We start from the raw sequence: 19776 nt of genomic DNA on the forward strand, positions 1-19776 counted from the left end.
GGATATTTTAATTGTCAACTTACTAAATATAAAAAGAGGCGGATATAACCAAAATAAGACATACTTTAACAATAATTGAGAAATTAAGGAGAAAAATAAGAGGAAAAGAAAAAAATTATGGAGACTCACTAGGGAATCGCAGTATCATTTGCAAAATATACAAACCATAAAGACTAACTAAATTGAGTAATCAAATTAGTTATATTGGGCCCCGTGTGGCGTGTATCGCACGGGCATAGTTTGCTAGTACAAATATAGAATTCGTAAAAATGTTAAAATAACAGGGAAAAGGGTCAAAAATGCCTCTCTGCTCTGGGAAAAGGGCTAAAAATATCTTCCGTTGCAAATTTAGGTAAAAAATATCTCTCCCGTCATATAAGTTTTCAAATATACCTCTATCTTAACAGAAATCCTCAAATCCCTCAAAATAACTCGATTTCATTTTTAAACCCGCTCCCTTTAAATCTACCTCAACTAGTGGGGCCCAAATTTCATAGAAAGTTATGAAAACAGGAAATAGTACATACATGACGTCATGAGGTACAACACATTAAAAGCATATAAATCTTGAATTTTCGAAACTACCCTCATTAGCAAGAGCAAAGAACGTAGGAAAAGCCTAAACTACCCCTGCTAGAAGCACATATGTCAACGAACAAGTGTGTGCTTCTAGACTCTTATATTAAGTATAGTTGCACGTGGCCGGTGCTAAGCTCAGGCCCAAACTCATGATACAAACATAGTAAATTTAATTTAAAAATACTATAATTTATGTCATTTTTCGATTGCATAATTAATTTAATCTAGCAACACGTTAATCATGTCTTGTTGGTAAGTCTTCATTTTTAGGATCTTTTTATGGCTAAAATAGTAAGTAAAATAATTGCGGAAGTTAAAAGAAAAATACTTACAAAAGTTGAAGACTTTTTATTCAAACATTGAAAGCATATATGGAAATTTTACAGAGGGAAGGGAAAGGCTATTTTGAAGTCGGGGGTGAATTTTCGAATGCCCTATTGATTACAACTTGAGAATCTTATATAGACCTCGGAAATAATTAACATCTCTAGGATGATTACAAGTGGACGACTATCTTTAAAGATGCCTTCTGCTTTTGCTTTTTTGAAAAGTTGGAAAGTTGGACGGCTACTTTTGTAAAGTTGTCTGCCACCTTCCTTTTGTCAATTTTGGACGACTGCTTTTGTAAAGTTGTCGGCCATCTGTTTTTACCTCCTGCTTTTCTGAAGGGGTAAATACTTTAACACAAATCTTGATAATGAAGATATGCTTGGGCCGTTCCTTGTGGGTCCATCATGTCTCCATTATCTTCTGCTGATGAGGATGCTGTATGCAGTAATTCTTGGACATCTGCTGGGTCGGCATCATCAATGTTGCTCAAAGCTTCTAAGAGCTTTTTCTTTAATTCAGCTTTGGACTCGGTTGATCCTATCCTGCTGCTGGATGGCTTTGGATTCTTGATCTTCAGATTTTTAGATTCCGGTGTCCATCCTTTGATTTTAATAGTTTTGACTAGATATTTAATCCTTGATATTTCAGCTGTGTCAAAAGACCAACTGATGATATAAGAAATTCTTTTTCCTATATAATATTGGCATAATTTAATATGATCTGGTAAGGTAGAAATTTCTTGATCCTTCTGGAACTTTTCATAATGGATTTTGAAACTTCTTGGCATTGTGGCTTTCATTGCCTCCAAATCTTACCCACCAGGTATAGAACCATCTCGGGATGATTGGCTTAGACATTTGTTCGCTGTATTTTACGAACCAGGTGTGAGAAATGGGTCTTACATACAGAAAGTTATACCAAGCCCATTCATAATCATAATAATTATAGGTCTGAGGCTTATGTTTTTCTGATAATACGATTGGTGTATGTAGGTGATCTACTTTCCAATCAAAGGGACTGATAATCTTGTTTATGGTGACCTTGGAGTATGCAATACCTTCCTGGCCATGTTTGTTATTTGTGGTATGTTCAATTGTTATTGATCCTGTGTCTGTCAGGATAAATTCACAATACCTCCTAGTCTTGATAGGGTCATTGGTTTCAATAAAATCAAAATTAGTGTAGCAAGGTCTGAGTAAATCCTCAACCGTCCAATTCTCATAATGTTTATCCAATGCTAATACTGGGAGCATTGCTTTGTTAATGATTTTTGAACTCTTCTGGAGTTGCTTGTTGTTCTTCCTTCTTTGAGGGAGTGCTGGGATCAACTGCTTGAGCAAAAGACTATGGGGTCTTCATTTTGTAACATTCACTGGTCTGGACTTTTCCTTTACCTGTTGTGGAACTGGTAGAAGATCGGTCCTTTTGAAATGGGAATGATGGTTCTGTTTGGGGAATAGAACCGAGGATAGTTAATTTCTTGTTTTGGATTGGAAATGTGGGCCTCATGGGCCTGGGTAGGTTTGGGAATTCAGCTAAGGCTGAATATCTGTTGTCATTTGGCTTTGTATCAGGTTTTTTCTGGAAAGGGGAGGTTGGGGCTCCTGGCCTCATGGTTACCCTGTAAAAATTCCCTTGTAAGAAAATCTGGTAAAGAGTTTAAATCTCTTTTTATAAATTCGATTTCAAAATCAAAACTTGATAATAATGCTTGCCATCTAGCAAAAATTTGTTTAGAAACAAGATTTTTAACATCTTTTTGTAAAATGTCTTTTGCTGATTTCCAATCAACCCTTAACAAAAAATTCTTATTTATTAAATCATCTTGGAATTTTGTAATACATACTACTATAGATAAAATTTCTTTTTTAACAGTACTATAATTCTTTTGTGCAGGATTCCAGATCCCTGATGTGAAACGAACTAATTGCTCTGCAGACTCTGGGACAAGTCTTTGTTTAAGAATTCCACTGTATCCTTCATTAGAAGCATTGGTTTCAACTATCATGAAAACATCTGGATTTGGAATACCTAGACATGGGAGTTTTTTAACAACAGATTTGACTTTCTTAACCGTTTCTGTTTGTTCTAGACTCCACGGGACTGGATTCTTCCTGAGACGCTTGTAAAGAGGTTCACAGATTTTTCTGAAGTTAGGGATAAAATCTGCAACATAGTTAAGACTTCCTAGAAACCTTTGTAACTAGGTTTTGTCAGGAATTTCGTCTGGAAACTTAGAAGAGAACTCTATGGCTCTACATATGGGTTTATGAGTACCTTCGTACAGGTCATGTCCTAAAAATCTAATTGTTGTTTGAAACAATTTAATCTTTTTACCACTAAACCATTATATTTAATAATCTTGAAGAAAGTATTCAGATGTTTAAAGTGAGAATCTATGTCCTCAGAAAATATTAATACGTCATCTATATAGACAATGGAATACGTCATCTATATAGACAATGGACATATTGCTATAAGGATTAAAAATATTGTTCATAATATTCTGAAATTCGGACGGGGCATTTTTTAACATGAAAGGCATAACATTCCATTCATATTGCCCAAAAGGGACATTGAATGCAGTTTTATATTTATCTTTTTCAGCAACTTTTATTTGCCTAAATCCTGATTTCATATCAAACTTACTATAGATATTTCCTTTGTAAGTTCTTTTTAATAAATCTCTTTTATTAGGTATCGGGTACCTAATCCATTGTAATACCTTGTTTAAAGGTTTATAGTTAATAACTAACCTAGGAGACCCTCTTTCTTTTTCAGCATTTTTGTTTACATAAAATGCTGAACAACTCCAAGGGGATCTAGAAGGTCTTATTATCTTTTTCTGCAAAAGATCATTGATTTCATTTTTGCAAGTTTCCATTAACTCGTGGTTCATTTGAATAGGCCTTGCCTTTGTAGGGATAGCCTGTTCATTGAATCAATCAATATATGGTAATTCAACAATGTGACGCTTTCTTTCCCAAAAAGCACTTGGTAATTCTGAACAAACTTTATGTTCAAGTTTTTCCTGAAAACTTGCTATTTTTCGTTCTATCACCGGGGTTTTTAAAGTTTGTTCAATCTTCTTAATCTTAATTTCATATTTTAAGTATGAAATTTGATTAGACAATAAACAAATTTTGAAAATGGTTTTTGATTTGACAAAATTACTTTCATCTTGAGAAAAAGTAGTTAAATAAGGAAATCTAATTTCCTTTCCTAAAACTGTGGTATAGATTGAATCTAAACCAGCAAAATAAGGTTTTATCTGAGTTATAAATGGGGTTCCCAAAATGATTTGTTCATTTATGTCTCGGGTAACCACAAAATTATTGATAAAACAAATCCCATCATTACAGATGTGGGCTTTAGATAATTTGTAATCTATTTTAAGTTTTTCTCCAGTGGCGGAGTATAACTTAGAAGTACTTTTTTCCAAATACTTAGTAGGTATTAATCCTTCCATAATGCAGTTTTTATCTGCTCCTGAATCAATTAAAGCTATCTTATTAAGAGTTATGTTTCCTACTCTTAAAATAGTAGGAACATGCTAGCTTTGTGATTTGACTATTGCTACGGTATTACCTGTAGTATCGTTAACAGGAGTTTCTATAATTTCATCATCTTCTTGATGATCTATATAATTGTTTTTATTGGAATGATTATCTTCACTATCTTCTGAAAGAGTTTCTTTTCTTGTCTGAGATAATACTTGATCAGTTAAATAATCCATTTCGACTTTATTAAGTCTTGATTTAATATCTTTAACTTCCTTTTTTACAGAGATTAATTTGTCCAGTAAATCTTGGATAGTTGGTTTTTCATCTTTCGAAGAAAACCTATTCATAACGTTTTTCATATTAAAGGGTTCGATCGAGGGTTTTTCCCTAGATTGATTAATAATAATATTTTTAATTCAATTAAGTATTTCTTTTTGGCCTCTTCATCAGTGATATGAGCTACAAGGTCAAGAAGAAATTCTTTTGATTCTTTAGTAATAACGTTAATTGAATTTTGAGTGCAGGTGCATATAGCTCCTGTACAGTTACAATCTTCGGATTCAGAAGTGTTGGAACTGTAATCTAATTCAATTTCGATATCACTAATTTCACTAGAAGAAGATGATGTGTTGTCATTTTCTTCTAGAATAGTGTAGAGTTCATTTTTTTTATCACTAACTTCGAGAAGATTTATCTTCTTCTTTTTCTTATTATTGACTCGACACTCATTAGACCTATGGCCTGTTTTGCCACATGTCCAACATGTATCACCAGAATTCTTTTTTGGTGACCTTTTAAATCTTTTCTTTTTATAGGAATTATCTATATTCTTCTTTTTCCTATAATGGGGTTTTGAAGCTATAGATCTATTTGCTATTAATTTACTCAATTTTTTGGATGCAGCAGAGATTTTTTCAAAACCAAAGTCTTGACAAAAGCTTCCTAAATCCTTTCGAGATTGCTGTTGATCTTTTTTCAAGAAATGTTTTAGTTTTAAATTTGTACACAGATCTAATCCTGTAACATTAACATAACTAATTATATCTCCATAAGTTAGGTTTTCATATGGAATTCTTCCATTGAACCTATCTTTGATTTTGGTTCTAACCTTTTCGGCAAATAATGATGGTAGACCGCTAATAAATATTTCTTTCCAGAAATCATTACCACAGTCTTCTCTTATCATAACTTTTTCTAAAAACATATCTTTATACCACCTAAAATCATCTAATTTGGGGCATGTAAGATTGTTTAATAATTCTAAACTCCTATGTTGAAAAGGTTTTGGTTCTCCAATGAAGTGTTTAGCAATACTGTAAATTAGCGTTCCTGAAGCATCTTCCACTGCTTCCTCAATAGCTACTTGGTTATTTCCATCCATTTTTAAAACAGTACTTATGGTTATGGCTCCTAAAATTTGGGCTCTATTATCGTCAGAGAGATAATTATCCCACCAATTTTTTAACATTCCTGTGAAACCAGAAATAATTAAAGAAGCGGCATATCTGTCTCCGGCATGCTTAATTTTGTAAGCAGTGATAGCCATACCCATCTCGTGTAAAACTTTATAGATCTGGCTTTCTGCTAACCCATCTATGTTCCATTCGGATACACCGCTTCCACTGTGTGATGTTTGGAGGCGATCTTGATCTTCTTCGAATTGAATGTCTGGGAAAGAGGATCTTTTATAATAATTCTTTTTTGTAGAATATCTTGGATTAATAGTCAACTTATGAATTTCTTTGTCATTTGTACTTAAGGTTTTAACTTCTTTAGTACTGATATTCTTTGAAGTCGTTACTTCAGGCTTCTTTAAAGCTTCAGAAATCTTTGGTTCAGATATTTTTAACTGTTTGTTAATCTTGTCAAGAAAATCTTCTTCTAGATTGAACTTATCAGGTAATTGTGGGAATTTTTCTTTAGAAAATTCCGGGAGTTTAAATATTGGATGTTTCTCCATACTGGTACTAGTTGTAGCTTTTGAAGGAGATATTTGTTTATTAGTATCTTTTACCAATTGGTTTGATACTACATGTAATAATTGGTTTGTATAATTACTTTGCTGAATCAATTTGTTAATGTCCTTAGTTTTAGGATCACTATCAATATTGGTTCCTTCTCTTTTAAAAGGAGTTGCAGTAATTACTTCTTTACCTACTGGAATATAAATTTCTTCTAATGGTGGAACAGTTGATTCAACTATTCCTTTGGCTTTTGTGTGCCATTTGTTGACTAACATAAACAAGGATTCCTTTTGATTTGGAATTTGTCCTGTTAATTCAAACCATTTGAAGAATTTTATATTACTCTTACATCTGGTTATGTCATTAATCCATTCAGCTTTATGATCTATCCTAGCTTCAAAGCTATAGGTTTCCTTATACCATTCTAGTTTCTTTTTATTCCTTGGACTTTTCATTTCTTTGTCTAAGGCTAAAAGATCTGGTTTAAAATCATTGGACCTAAGCATATCTAGTGAATCTTTTGGTTCTTCTTGTTGAAGATCCATATCACTAGCAGTTGGGCTTCCAGTGTTTATCTCAGATTGTTGTGAATGATAATAAACTTTAGGGATAGTTCTATTAAAGTCTACTCCTTTAAGTTTTCTATTGATTTCATTCACAAAAGGTTCATTGTTTTCACCTACTTCCTCCGGTGGTTTAAAAGAAGAAGGTCTTGAATAAGACTTTCTTTGACTTGACGAAGGTCGTGAACACGACATTCGACAGCCAGAAGATGATTCATTAACCGATGCAGATCTAAGGAATTTTAGGTCGATAGATCCATCCGGATATTGAATAACTTGTTCAATAGCAGAACTCTCAGGTTCAGCTTCTGGTTGAGTTATGGCATCAGAGTGCCATTCATCTTTGGATAAAATTTCATTCCATTTTATCATTGTAGGTATGATGTGCCGTGAATTTTAGCACATTTTATGCCTTTGTAACTAGACATGTTGCTTGATTTTAAGTGTTTTTTACATTGTTTCTTATGTTATTTTTGTGTTTTATAGGGTTGATTAACTAAGGATTGGAAATGAGAAGTAATGCTGAAAAAACCGGACAAATTGGAGCTAAGCGACGCTCCGTAACTCATGTTACGGACCGTAACAGGGTCCGTAACTCATGTTACGGTCCGTACCTTTGAACCGTAACAGGGCCTGAATTTCCAGAAAGTTTTCATTGAAACCATCAGTGTTACAGTGGAGTGTTACGGTCCGTAACTCATGTTACGGTCCGTAACATGTCACCGTAACATGAGCTAAATTTTCAGAGAGTTTCAATAAAACCTTCAGTGTTACGGTTTAGTGTTACGGTTCGTAACCCTTCACCGTAACATCATCCAAAATTCCAGAGAGTTGCCAAGTAATTGTCACCACTTACGCTTCAGAAGGACGGACCGTAACACAGGGTACGGTCCGTCGCATGGTGGCCGTAACGTCAAAGTGGTCAAATGACGAAATGAAGGACGGACCGTAACCTGAGTTACGGTCCGTAACAATGCGGCGTAAGGGCATTTTTGTCCAGAAACTTGGCGCGATTTGTGGCTCTATAAATACATAATGTAGGGTTTTAATTCAACATTCAGATTTTATTTTAGAGGCATAAACCCTAGGTTTTTAATCTTGAAGTGGTTGGAGCATTTAAGGCAACAACTTCACTCTCATTCCATCTTGTATTAGTATTGTAAGTGTATTATGTTAATCTTTAAGCTTTTTCTATCAAGAAACATTATGAGTAGCTAATTTCAATTCTAAGGCTGTGAATCCCATGATGGGTATTATGTGAATGGGTTTCTATTATTGATATATGCATAATGGTTGTTGTTATTTATTCTATCTTTGAGTTGTAACGTTGGGTAATGATTGCAAGCATTAGCCGAAGCCATTATATTGACTTTTCTTGGGAAAGAGAGTCAATATTGGTAAGATTGAATAACAATGACTCGAGGCGTTAACCCTAGTTTAATAGACTAACTTAGGAATAAGAATAAGTCTAAATTGGCATCATTGGTCGCTCTTCGATTGTAACTCTTTTATATTCGGAAGAATCATAAAGAGGAAATACTGCTTAACTGTTGGGAAACATTAAGAAGTCTTTAAGAGACCAAGTGCATATTCATAGAACAACCATTAGAAGTATATCACTTTGAAACCTGAAGCATAATATCTAATCAAATTGGGGAACACAACCTTAGTCTCTCTCTCTCACATTAATTACATTTTAAGTCAAAGTATTAAATTACATTATTCAACAATCAATTCAAACTATCCGGAATAGGATTAAAGCATCTAAAGACCGGTATCGCATACGATTAGTAATCTTTTCTCTCCATATTCCCTGTGGGATTCGACCCTAACCTTGTTGGGTTACTATATTTGACAACGTCCGCTTTACGCCATTAATAGGTGTAATTTGAGCGTATCAAATTTTGGCGCCGTTGCCGGGGAATACGGTTCAGAAATTACTAATTGTTGTGTACTATTCTTTAAAACTTTTTCTATTCCATCACACCTCGTTTGCTGTTTTAGTGAACCAGGTGAACATGGCTGGAAGACCCCATCGCAATCAAGGGAACCAAGGGGGGATCCAAGTGAACCATCCTGCACCAGAAGAAGAGGAGGATGAGAATGTATTTGCAGAATTCATCGACGAAGCTGATTATGCTTCTGCTGTAGTTCCCCCGAGAACAGGAAATGCTAATTTCAAAATTGATAGTTCTATCTATCAGCTATTGAAACTTGAAGGCTATTTCCGAAATTCTTCGGAGGACTGTCCACTTCGACACCTAAAGAATTTCGTGCATGTATGTTCCCAACAATCTCAAGGTGATGTTCCTGCTGATGCACTGCGACTGCGGGTTTTCAAATATTCATTAGCTGGCCAAGCTAGGGAATGGTATGAAAAGCTCCCGAGCAATACTATTCATACCTGGAATGAGCTGGCCAATATCTTTCTAAAAAAATGGTTCCCACCCAGCAAAAAGGCTGAGCTTCGGGATAAGATTTTTGGGTTTAAACAACTTCCAGGGGAACAACTATATGCTGCATGGGAGAGGTTCAAATATTATCTAGCTCAATCTCCGAATCATGGATTTCCAGATGCAATTCTCACAGAGAAGTTCTACAAGGGGCTAGATACAATGAATCAAATAGCTGTCAACACTGCAGCTGGGGGATGCTTTATGGACAAAACCTTTGTCAACATCACCCGGTTGCTCGACAAGCTTACTACCCATAATCAAGCCTGGCATTCGACTGATAGCGAATTCCTATCATATGGTAGTCCCTCTGTGGCCGCGGTGGCCAAAGAAAATCATGAGCGAGATCATGCGTTCGCTCAACTGCAAACCACCGTGGATTTATTATCCAAAAGGCTTATGGAGAAAGAGGCCAAATGTGTAAATGTTATCGATGAGATGCCACCTCATGCTCCCGGAATGTATCAAGTTTCTGACGAAACTTATCTTGAGGGGCAGCCACAATATGAGGATGCAAATTATGTCAATAACTCGCAAGGGGGTTATCAACGGCAAAACTACCAAGGTTCCGGTAATCACCCATGGCAAAGGCCTCAACAAAATTACCAAGGACAGAATTATGGAAGAATTGATCAGGGTAATCCCAATCAAGGGAATTACAATAACAATAATTATGGCAACAAGAGCTCTAACCCCTACATTCCACCTAGGGGGCAAGCATCCAATTCCCAGCCATGGAAAGATAATTCAGCTACTAACTCTGCTGGTAACACGTCTAATGATTCTGCAGAACTGAAGAGTATGATGCAGAAAATGCTGATGAATCAAGACAGAACAGAGAGCACAATCAAGGGAATGTCCCAGGTCCAACTATCGCATTCAGCTTCCATTCAGAAGCTTGAAGCGCAATTCAGAGACCTTTCCCGAGAAGTGCATACTCCTCAACGGGGACAATTACCGAGTGATACAGTTCCTAATCCAAAAGGTAGTGGAGTGAACTATGTGGAGAATGTACTTGCCATTAGCACCAGAAGTGGAAAAATACTTCAGGGTGACAATAAAAAGCCAATTGATCAGGAACCAATTGATGAAAAAGAAGCGCAGCCTAATGTATTGGATGATATTGTCGAGGAAGAAGCAGGGGAGGAAGTCCCCATTGTAGTTGAAGAAGAGCTGAATCTTAATAAACCAAAGGAACCGGTGAAAAACCAGGAAAAGGGGAAGGCAAAACTTTTCGGTGCTCTTCGCCCTTTGAGCCAATTGTTCAAATCTTCACCACCTTTTCCTCAAAGGCTGGTGAGAAAAACAGAAGATGAGAAGTGCTTGCGATTTTATGATCAACTCAAGCAGTTAACGATGAACTTTCCGTTCATGGATGCTGTCCAAGAAATGCCTGGCTTTGCTAAGTATTTGAAGGACCTTTTAACAAAGAAGAAAAAAACATGACAATGTGGGCATCACTCACCGCGTTAGTGCCATTCTTTCCAAGACCACAGTGCAAAAGAGGGAAGATCCTGGAGCATTCACAATTCCATGCACCATAGGGCAGCAAAATTTTGCTAGGGCTTTATGTGATAACGGGGCTAGCATAAATCTTATGCCCCTGGAAATTTTATGAGATCAGGGTTAGCGATGCCGAGGCCAACTACCATGAGATTGCAGATGGCTGACAGATCGATAAAAAGGCCAGTGGGGGTAGTTGATGATGTACTGGTTAAAATCGGGAAATTCCTTCTGCCGGCAGATTTCGTGATTCTTGATTGTGCTATTGATCAAGAAATTCCTATTATTCTGGGAAGACCTTTCCTTGCCACGGGGAGAGCTCTTATGGATTCCGAGAAGCACGAAATAAAGTTCCGGGTGAACGATGAGGAGGTGACTTTCCACGCAAGCAGAGGTATGAAATTACCTAGTCCTTATCAAAGTATTTCAGTCATAAATTCTGTTGATGAGGTGGATGATGCTGTGGAATTCAAAATGGAGGAAGAATGTTTGAGTGAAGCACTATCGGCCATCTTGGTAAATTTTGATGCTGAACAAATGGAGGAATATACTGAGACAATAAATGCACTCATCGGTCTGGGGTCTTACTCTTATGAGCCCAAGAAACTATCTCTTGATCTAGAGAAGCGAACAACTCCTCCAGCAAAACCCTCAATTATTGAGCCACCGAAGTTGGATCTCAAGCAACTTCCAGCTCATCTTAAATATGTGTTTCTTGAAATGAATGCCTCCCTCCCAGTTATTGTGTCATCACTTCTGAATGAGGGCCAAATCCAAAGACTCATCGAAGTATTGAGAAAGCATTTAAGAGCTTTGGGATGGACTATTGCAGACATCCGGGGGATTCCCGCCGGAATTTGTGAGCACCGAATATAGTTGGAGGAGGAAAGTTCGCCGAGTGTTGAGCATCAGCGAAGATTAAATCCACCGATGCAAGAGGTGGTGAAGAAGGAAATAATTAAGTGGTTAGATGCTGGGGTGGTCTACCCGATAGCCAACAGTCCATGGGTAAGCCCAGTTCAGTGTGTGCCAAAGAAAGGGGGCATCACTGTTGTTCCTAACTCTAAAAATGAGTTGATTCCGACAAGGACTGTCACCGGTTGGAGAGTGTGTATGGACTATCGGAAGCTGAATACCGCATCTTGCAAGGACCACTTCCCTATGCCTTTTATTGATCAAATGCTTGATCGGCTAGCCGGAAGATCTTATTACTGTTTCTTGGATGGGTACTCAGGATACAACCAGATCAACATTGCGTTGGAAGACCAAGAAAAGACTACTTTCACTTGTCCCTATGGGACATTCGCTTTCAGCCGGATGCCATTTGGTCTTTGCAATGCACCAGCTACCTTCCAAAGATGCATGATGTCTATATTCTCTGATATGGTTGAAAACTTTCTTGAAGTTTTCATGGATGATTTCTCTGTGGTGGGAGATTCATTCGATGAATGTTTGGGTCATCTTGATCGGGTGCTGCAACGGTGTGAGGAAACCAACCTCGTGCTCAACTGGGAGAAGTGTCATTTTATGGTCAAGGAGGGCATTGTCCTTGGCCATAAGATTTCAGAAAAATGGATTGAGGTTGATCAAGCTAAAATCGATGTGATTTCACAACTCCCTCCGCCCGTTTCAGTAAAAGGAGTTCGGAGTTTCTTGGGGCACGCCGGATTCTATAGAAGGTTTATCAAAGACTTCTCAAAAATTGCAAATCCCATGTGCAAACTCTTAGAAAAAGAATCCAAATTCAATTTTGATGAAAAGTGCATCAAGGCGTTTGACGAGTTGAAGCTGAAATTAACCTCCGCACCGATTGTGGTGTCCCCAGATTGGTCACTTCCCTTTGAATTAATGTGTGACGCCAGTGGTCTTGCAATTGGTGCTGTGCTTGGTCAGCGGCTAAACAAAATCCTACACCCAATTTATTATGCCAGCAAAACATTGAATGGAGCCCAGCTGAACTATACAGTAACGGAGCAAGAATTACTTGCTATTGTTTATGCTTTTGAAAAGTTCCGGGCTTATTTGTTGGGTGCCAAGGTAGTGGTTCACACTGACCATGCTGCATTGCGCTATTTGATGGCGAAAAAAGATGCTAAGCCTCGGTTGATAAGATGGGTGTTGTTGCTACAAGAATTTGACTTTGAAGTCAGAGACCGGAAAGGGTCAGAAAATCAAGTAGCTGACCATCTTTCCAGACTGGAAGCACCAGGGAGACCGAGTGATGTGCTAGATATTGATGACACTTTCCCGGATGAAAGAGTTTTGGTCATTGCCAATGATGTGGCACCATGGTATGCCGATATTGCCAATTATTTGGTAACTGGCATCGTTCCTGAAGAGTTGAAGACATATCAAAAGAAGAAGTTCTTGAGAGACTGCCGACAGTATTGTTGGGATGAGACTTACTTATTCAGAACGTGTGCTGACAATATGATCCGGAGATGTGTGGCGGAATCTGAGGTGATGGACATTTTGAAAGCTTGCCATGATTCTCCAGTTGGTGGACATCACAGTGGAAATCGAATAGCAGCCAAGGTGCTAGAGTGTGGCTACTACTGGCCAGCCATTTATCGTGATGCAAATATGTTGGCACGCTCTTGTGATAAATGCCAACGCCAGGGCACAATAGGTCGGAGGCATGAAACTCCGATGAACTTTGTTCTTGAGGTGGAGCTATTTGATGTATGGGGAATTGATTTTATGGGCCCTTCGTGAGCTCCTACGGCCTGAAATACATTCTTGTCGCAGTGGATTATGTCTCCAAATGGGTGGAGGCGGTGGCCTTGCCTAACAATGATGGTAGGAGAGTCAATGCGTTTCTCAAAAAGAACATCTTTACTAGATTTGACACTCCTAGAGCTATTATTAGCGATGGTGGATCTCATTTCTGCAATAAACCATTTGCTGATCTTCTTGAAAAATATGGCGTGCATCACAGGGTTGCCACTCCATATCATCCTCAGACGAGTGGTCAGGTTGAGGTCTCAAACAGAGAAATAAAAAGCATCTTGGCAAAGACGGTCAATGTGAATCGCACTGACTGGTCTAAAAAGTTGGATGATGCTTTATGGGCATATCGCACGGCATTCAAAACGCCTATAGGGACTTCACCGTATAAGTTGGTATTTGGGAAAGCATGTCATTTGCCTATTGAGCTTGAGCATAAAGCCCTTTGGGCATTGAAAAAGCTGAATATGGATTGGCATGAAGCAACCAAGCTGCGGTTGTTTCAAATCAACGAGATGGATGAATTTAGGAACAATGCCTATGAAAGTGCAACACTGTACAAGGAAAAGATGAAATACTATCATGACTTGAAGATCCTAAAAAGGGATTTTCAGCCAAAAGACTTGGTCTTGTTATACAATTCACGCCTGAAGTTCTTTCCAGGCAAGTTAAAGTCCCGTTGGTCTGGCCCTTTTGAAATTGTGAGTGTATCCCCAAATGGAAGCGTCATTGAGGTGAAATCCGAGGATGGCACTCGGACGTTTAAGGTGAATGCACAAAGAGTGAAGCATTACCATTGGTGTATTGATGATGGTAAGGTCGTGGATAGGTATCGTTTGAAATATGGCTCCTGAACTCGAAAATGAGGTACCACGTCGAGCTGTGACGTTAAACCAAGCGCTGTGTGGGAGGCAACCCACATTTACCGCTTTGTAAGTAGTTTAAAGTTTGTATTGTCCTTGTATTCTTTTGTGTTGTTGATGTGCTAATGTGATGGGATTTTGAGAACTGAAGGGACGAAATAACTGCTGAATGATTCAAGGCGAGACGCTCCATGTTACGACCCGTAACTCATGTTATGGTCCGTATCATGAAGCGTAACAGGCAAAAATAAAAAAATAAAAAAATCACTGAAGGGTGAGGAAGAGTGTTACGGTACAAGTTACGGTCCGTCGTACGTATTACGGACCGTAACCCTGGGTCGTAACGTTGATACAAAATCTGGGCTTCACTGGAAATTTTCAACATGTTACGCCAAGTGATACGGACCGTAACACGAGTTACGGTCCGTCGATTGGACTGCCAGGTCATTAATGAATAAGTGAAACGGGGTCGTTTGATGGACCGTAACATAAGATACGGTCCGTATCTCAGGATACGGTCCGTAACAGGTAACGTAATTGTCGGAAATGTTTAAATACATTACCGACGGTTCCCATTTCAAATTAAAAGGATTCTTAAAACGTTTTTCAACTCCTTCTCCCTCATAAATCCTCTCTTCTCTTCTTCACATCCTCCTCTCTTCATCTTCCATTCTCCCCCATATTTCTCTAAAAATCTCTTTACTATCTTCTTATCACAATCCCTGTTGTAAGTTTGAGTTTCACCCTTACAATCGCCAACGATCAGGTATTACATGTCTTTGCTCTTTTCTTTTAGCTATCAATGCGAGTTCTATGATGCTCATGAGTAATTTCGTATAATATGCGTTAAAATTCGTGTTTTGGGCTGTGTTGGTTGAGTTTGAATTTCAATTGATAAGTTATGGGGGATTTGACAATGGTTGAGGGTTGGGATTGGTATTGGTGCTGTTTAAAAGATTCTTGGGCACGAGCAATTGCTTCCCACTGAATTAGAGGGCAAATCCGGTTAAAGGTTTCATTTTTGAAATTACTAAATCGGTTTGCCACCCAACTGTTCGATAAAAGTCCCCAATAAAAACTTTAATAAAACCGGGTGAAGTGTGAGTAACCCGAGGCATGTGAGGGGATATAATATTGTTTTACAACATACCCATGGGACATTAAGTCCAAAATCTTGGCCTCGTGCTTAAAACGAGAAAATTTGGCCAAGTCATTTGTTTGCTAATCCGTTGCCCGTCATTATGTGTTACGGACCGTAACGTACGTTACGGACCGTAACATCGCACCGTAACACCGATAATTTCCATGAAAACTTTCTGGAAATTTGGCTGATGTTACGGTGGGATGTTACGGTCCGTATCCTATGTTACGGACCGTAACACCACACCGTAACATCGATGGATTCCATGAAAACCTTCTGGAATTTTGACAGACGTTACGGTGAGGTGTTACGGACCGTAACACGAGTGACGGACCGTAACATCATACCGTAACACCTCTCAAATTTCCAGTAACTTTTCTGAAAATTTTGATCATGTTACGGTGAGACGTTACGAACCGTATCCTACGATACGGACCGTCGACTGTGTTACGGTCCCTTTGCTTAATTGAACCATTTCAGTTACGGATGAAGATACGGCCCGTAACACCATCGACGGTCCGTCGACTGTGTTACGGTACCTGACCTAATTAAAGTCTTTGGCTTAAATTCATAAGGTGTAAATTTTTTACAACTTCTCGTACATCATATCTAACTTTTCCTTCCACAGGTATGGGTAAACCACGACAATCAAAGAAGGCTTCACCTAAGGTCGCGCAAAAAGGAAAAGGTCGTGCTGCAAGCAAGGTAACCTCACGGCTGCGCGACGACGATCTGATCAAGGACGCCATGCCTAAAAAGAGGTCGGTCGCACCCAGCAAGCCACCCCCACCAGTTGCACCCAGCCAACCAGACCCACAATCAGAAAGTTCCTCCTCGACTGAGGAGTTAAGAGAGTCGAGCTTGTCGAGTTCGTCGAGCCAAAGTGAACCCCAGCGGGCTATCACACCAACACACCGACCTCAACCACCCATTAGACAGCCTACTGCGGAGGAGCGCGAAAAAGAGCGCGAACAGGAAAGAAGGAAACTTGACATTCGGCTGCAAGCTATGACTGAGAAGATCCTCCGGTTTAATGTGGAGGGATCTGAAGATTTGTATAACAAGGGGTGTGAGCGGGTAAAAGGTGAGGGAATGGACCCAAGGCGGAGTATTTTCGAGGAACGGAATGTCATCTTCGATGGAATCGAAGGATATCCCGGCATTAGTGATACTATCCGATTCCACAAGTTGGAGTTTTTGAAAAACCCCGTTGGGTCCTACATATCGGTTTTTGTTAGGGAATTCTACGCTTCATATGGGGCAGCTGTATTCAAAGTAGTGAAGAAAGGGCAGCGAGCAACTCAAGTACCGGCAATGAATGAGGTTGTATTCCGGACAAAGAAGATAGATGTCTCTCCATCGGCTATAAATAAAACACTATTCGGGGAAGATTATATAGAGCCTACAGCAGTGGAAGAAGGGGAGTTTGCCTACAAAATTGAACAGAAGGATACAATCCCCGTCCGAAAATGGGTAGCTTCTGTTATTGCACGGACAACAGATCCTGAATGGGCCATAGTGCCAAAGTTGACAGCCACCACGCGGATTTGGAAAAACACCCTAACGCCAGAGGCAAAGTTTTGGTGGCAAATTGTTCTGTTCCGAATCCGTCCTACCCAATCAGATAATTATTTGACTCCAGACAGGGCTGTTCTTGTGGCTTCCATAATGTCGCGATATAAGATCAACTTCGGGCGACTGATAGCCGAAGACCTCCGAGAGAGAGCCACCCAGCCGGCCACTTCCCTCATTCATCCATGCCTAAGCTGCCTGCTTACGCTACTATGCTTGCGTGCAGAACCAGAACCCCTACCCCATATCGATCACAGTGTGATTGCCAGCCATATTTATGACATCACAAAAGGGAAAGATGAGGTGTTCAGCCAGGGTTCGTTGCCCTCTGCATCGGTTTCTGAGGTGCCGGAGGGGCCTACGGGATCAGATGTTATACCCTTGGCTATCATGGGTGAAGAGGGAGCTGCTGCGGATCAGCACACAGATTCTGAGGCTCCACCGGCTGATCATGCTACACAGCCTATGCCACCTCCAGCCGCACCTACTTCGGGTGGTCCTACCTCTTCCACTGGAGCAAGCCCAGCACCACCGCAGGCAACACCAGGAGTCCCACCCGAGCTTGCGAGAAAAATGATGTTCAACCGGGACAATTTTGGGGCAGTGGTCCTGCAAGCGGATCGCACAGATAGGCAGGTCAAGCAGATCATGACTGAGCTAAAATTATACACAAAAAGGGCTATTGATGCAGCGCTGCGACCGATAAAAGAACAAATGGTTGCGGACCACCTACAAATCCACTCCCGAATAGATGGTATTGACGGCAGGATGACTGAGCTGACTAGGACACACCCTACATTGGAATTGGGCGCTATTCGGAGTGAGTTGCGGTCTGTCAAGGATGATGTGCAGAAATTGAAGGCCCAGGAAGTGGCTGTGGCGACAGAACAGGTTCCTAAAGTACACACGGAGTTGGTACAGAGCCTATACCAGCCGGTTCAGAGCCTACTAGGGGATGATGACAGCGAAGACACGGTTGAGGAACAACACGACGAAGAGTTGGAGGAGGATATCCCCTCTGTGGACAAAGGGAAGCGAAGCAGAGCATCGCCAGATCTCGAGCCCATTCTCCAAAGTCTTGATCCATATGCTGAGTTGCGCCCACAGAATGAGGAAGAGGAGCGGCGTACTTTGAAAAGAATCCGCCAGGAGTCCCGGTTAAGTTCCGACACTGCAGGAGCTACTTCTAGCTCAGCTTAGCCCATTGTGACGGCTCACCATATTTCTCCCCCACCCACTGCTCCACCCCATGATGCTGCGACAGATCCGAGTGCCTAGTGCGCTCCAGGGAGGCCCTCCATTTTTTTTAATGCGTTATATTGATGCTTTGAGGGCAATGCATGCTTTTAAGTTGGGGGTGTAGTATTTACTGATTGGTTGTTGGGATTGCTGTTTTAGTATACTGGAGATTGTTTTTAGTATTTTTGTTTTGATGGGTATTTTATCCCAAAATTGTGATAATAAGCATGTGTTTAAGACAATTGTTATTGTTTTGTTTTGTTGGTATTATTTTTATTAGCAAGTATGTGTTAGGACGTTCTTCGGTTGTTCTTTGCTATGTGTTTCTATTCCCGAAGAATGCTATGTGTATGTTAAACCTAGCATGTTTAGGATGTTTAATATAGAAGTAAAGTAATGATGACTTAAGTGGTAGTGGTCCGTGTTTCTAGCATATATATAAATGGTTTTTACAAGTTCAATGATATCCCTCCGAAAAATAATTTGTGATATACATCAAAAATGAGTTGTTAATATTGACATGTATGGTTCTTTTAATGACATTGCAAAGAAAGGGTGTTTATGCATATGAAATCTTCAAACGGAAATGAAGTCGGAATATTTAAACAATCCTTATACCATTGTGTGGTGAGTTTTTAGCTTCTATTTGCATATGATGCTTGCAATCTAGAACTTGCCCGGTTGGTCGTGCGTGAATTCTAAAGAGAATTTGATTGTGAAGTGATCTTAGGATTTCTTTGTATTAACCCCCAAGTATCTTAAATGAGCCTGGCCCGTACAGAAAATGATCCCTAGTCTCCCATTTTTGAGCCTATAGACTTTTTCTTCGATTAACCATGAACTAACCTATTTCCCTTTTGTGAATAATCCCATTTGGCACCAAGTCCCTCCTTGACACGGAAGAATGACAAATGAGGCTAAAAGCCTAAGTTGGGGGTGACAAGTCAAAAGTGCGGAAAATGAGGCTAAAAGCCTAAGTTGGGGGTGATAAGTCAAGATGCGAAAAATGAGGCCAAAGGCCTGTTGGGGGTGATCACGAATATAAAGGGACATAATTCAGCGTGGATATTAAAAAAAATAAAAAATATTTAGATATATAGGTATATAAGTTCTAAATAAATCCACGCTAAAGATGGAGGGTCGGAAATGATAGGAAGAATGATGAATGAAGTCAAAAAGAAGTGTCGAGGAGAGTGAGTCACCGATACCCAAATATTCATCCTACCCGTCCCTAAGCCAACGTTACAAGCCCAAAAAGTCCTAATGTGATCACGATCAAATTGTTCAGAGTTGAATGCATGGAAAATAAAGGCAAGCCTATGGTTTGTGCACGCATGGT

At 39.4% G+C, this 19776-nt stretch overlaps 1 non-coding gene across 1 annotated transcript; it reads right to left on the reverse strand.

Moving 5' to 3' along the window:
- Positions 1 to 9401: 9401 nt before the first annotated feature.
- On the reverse strand, positions 9402 to 9508 carry LOC132618771 (small nucleolar RNA R71). Its single transcript, XR_009574311.1, has one exon. It is a non-coding gene; the product is annotated as a small nucleolar RNA R71 (small nucleolar RNA).
- Positions 9509 to 19776: the final 10268 nt, after the last annotated feature.

This window comes from Lycium barbarum, chromosome 1, assembly GCF_019175385.1.
Source record: "Lycium barbarum isolate Lr01 chromosome 1, ASM1917538v2, whole genome shotgun sequence".
NCBI classification, from domain to species: Eukaryota; Viridiplantae; Streptophyta; class Magnoliopsida; order Solanales; family Solanaceae; genus Lycium; species Lycium barbarum.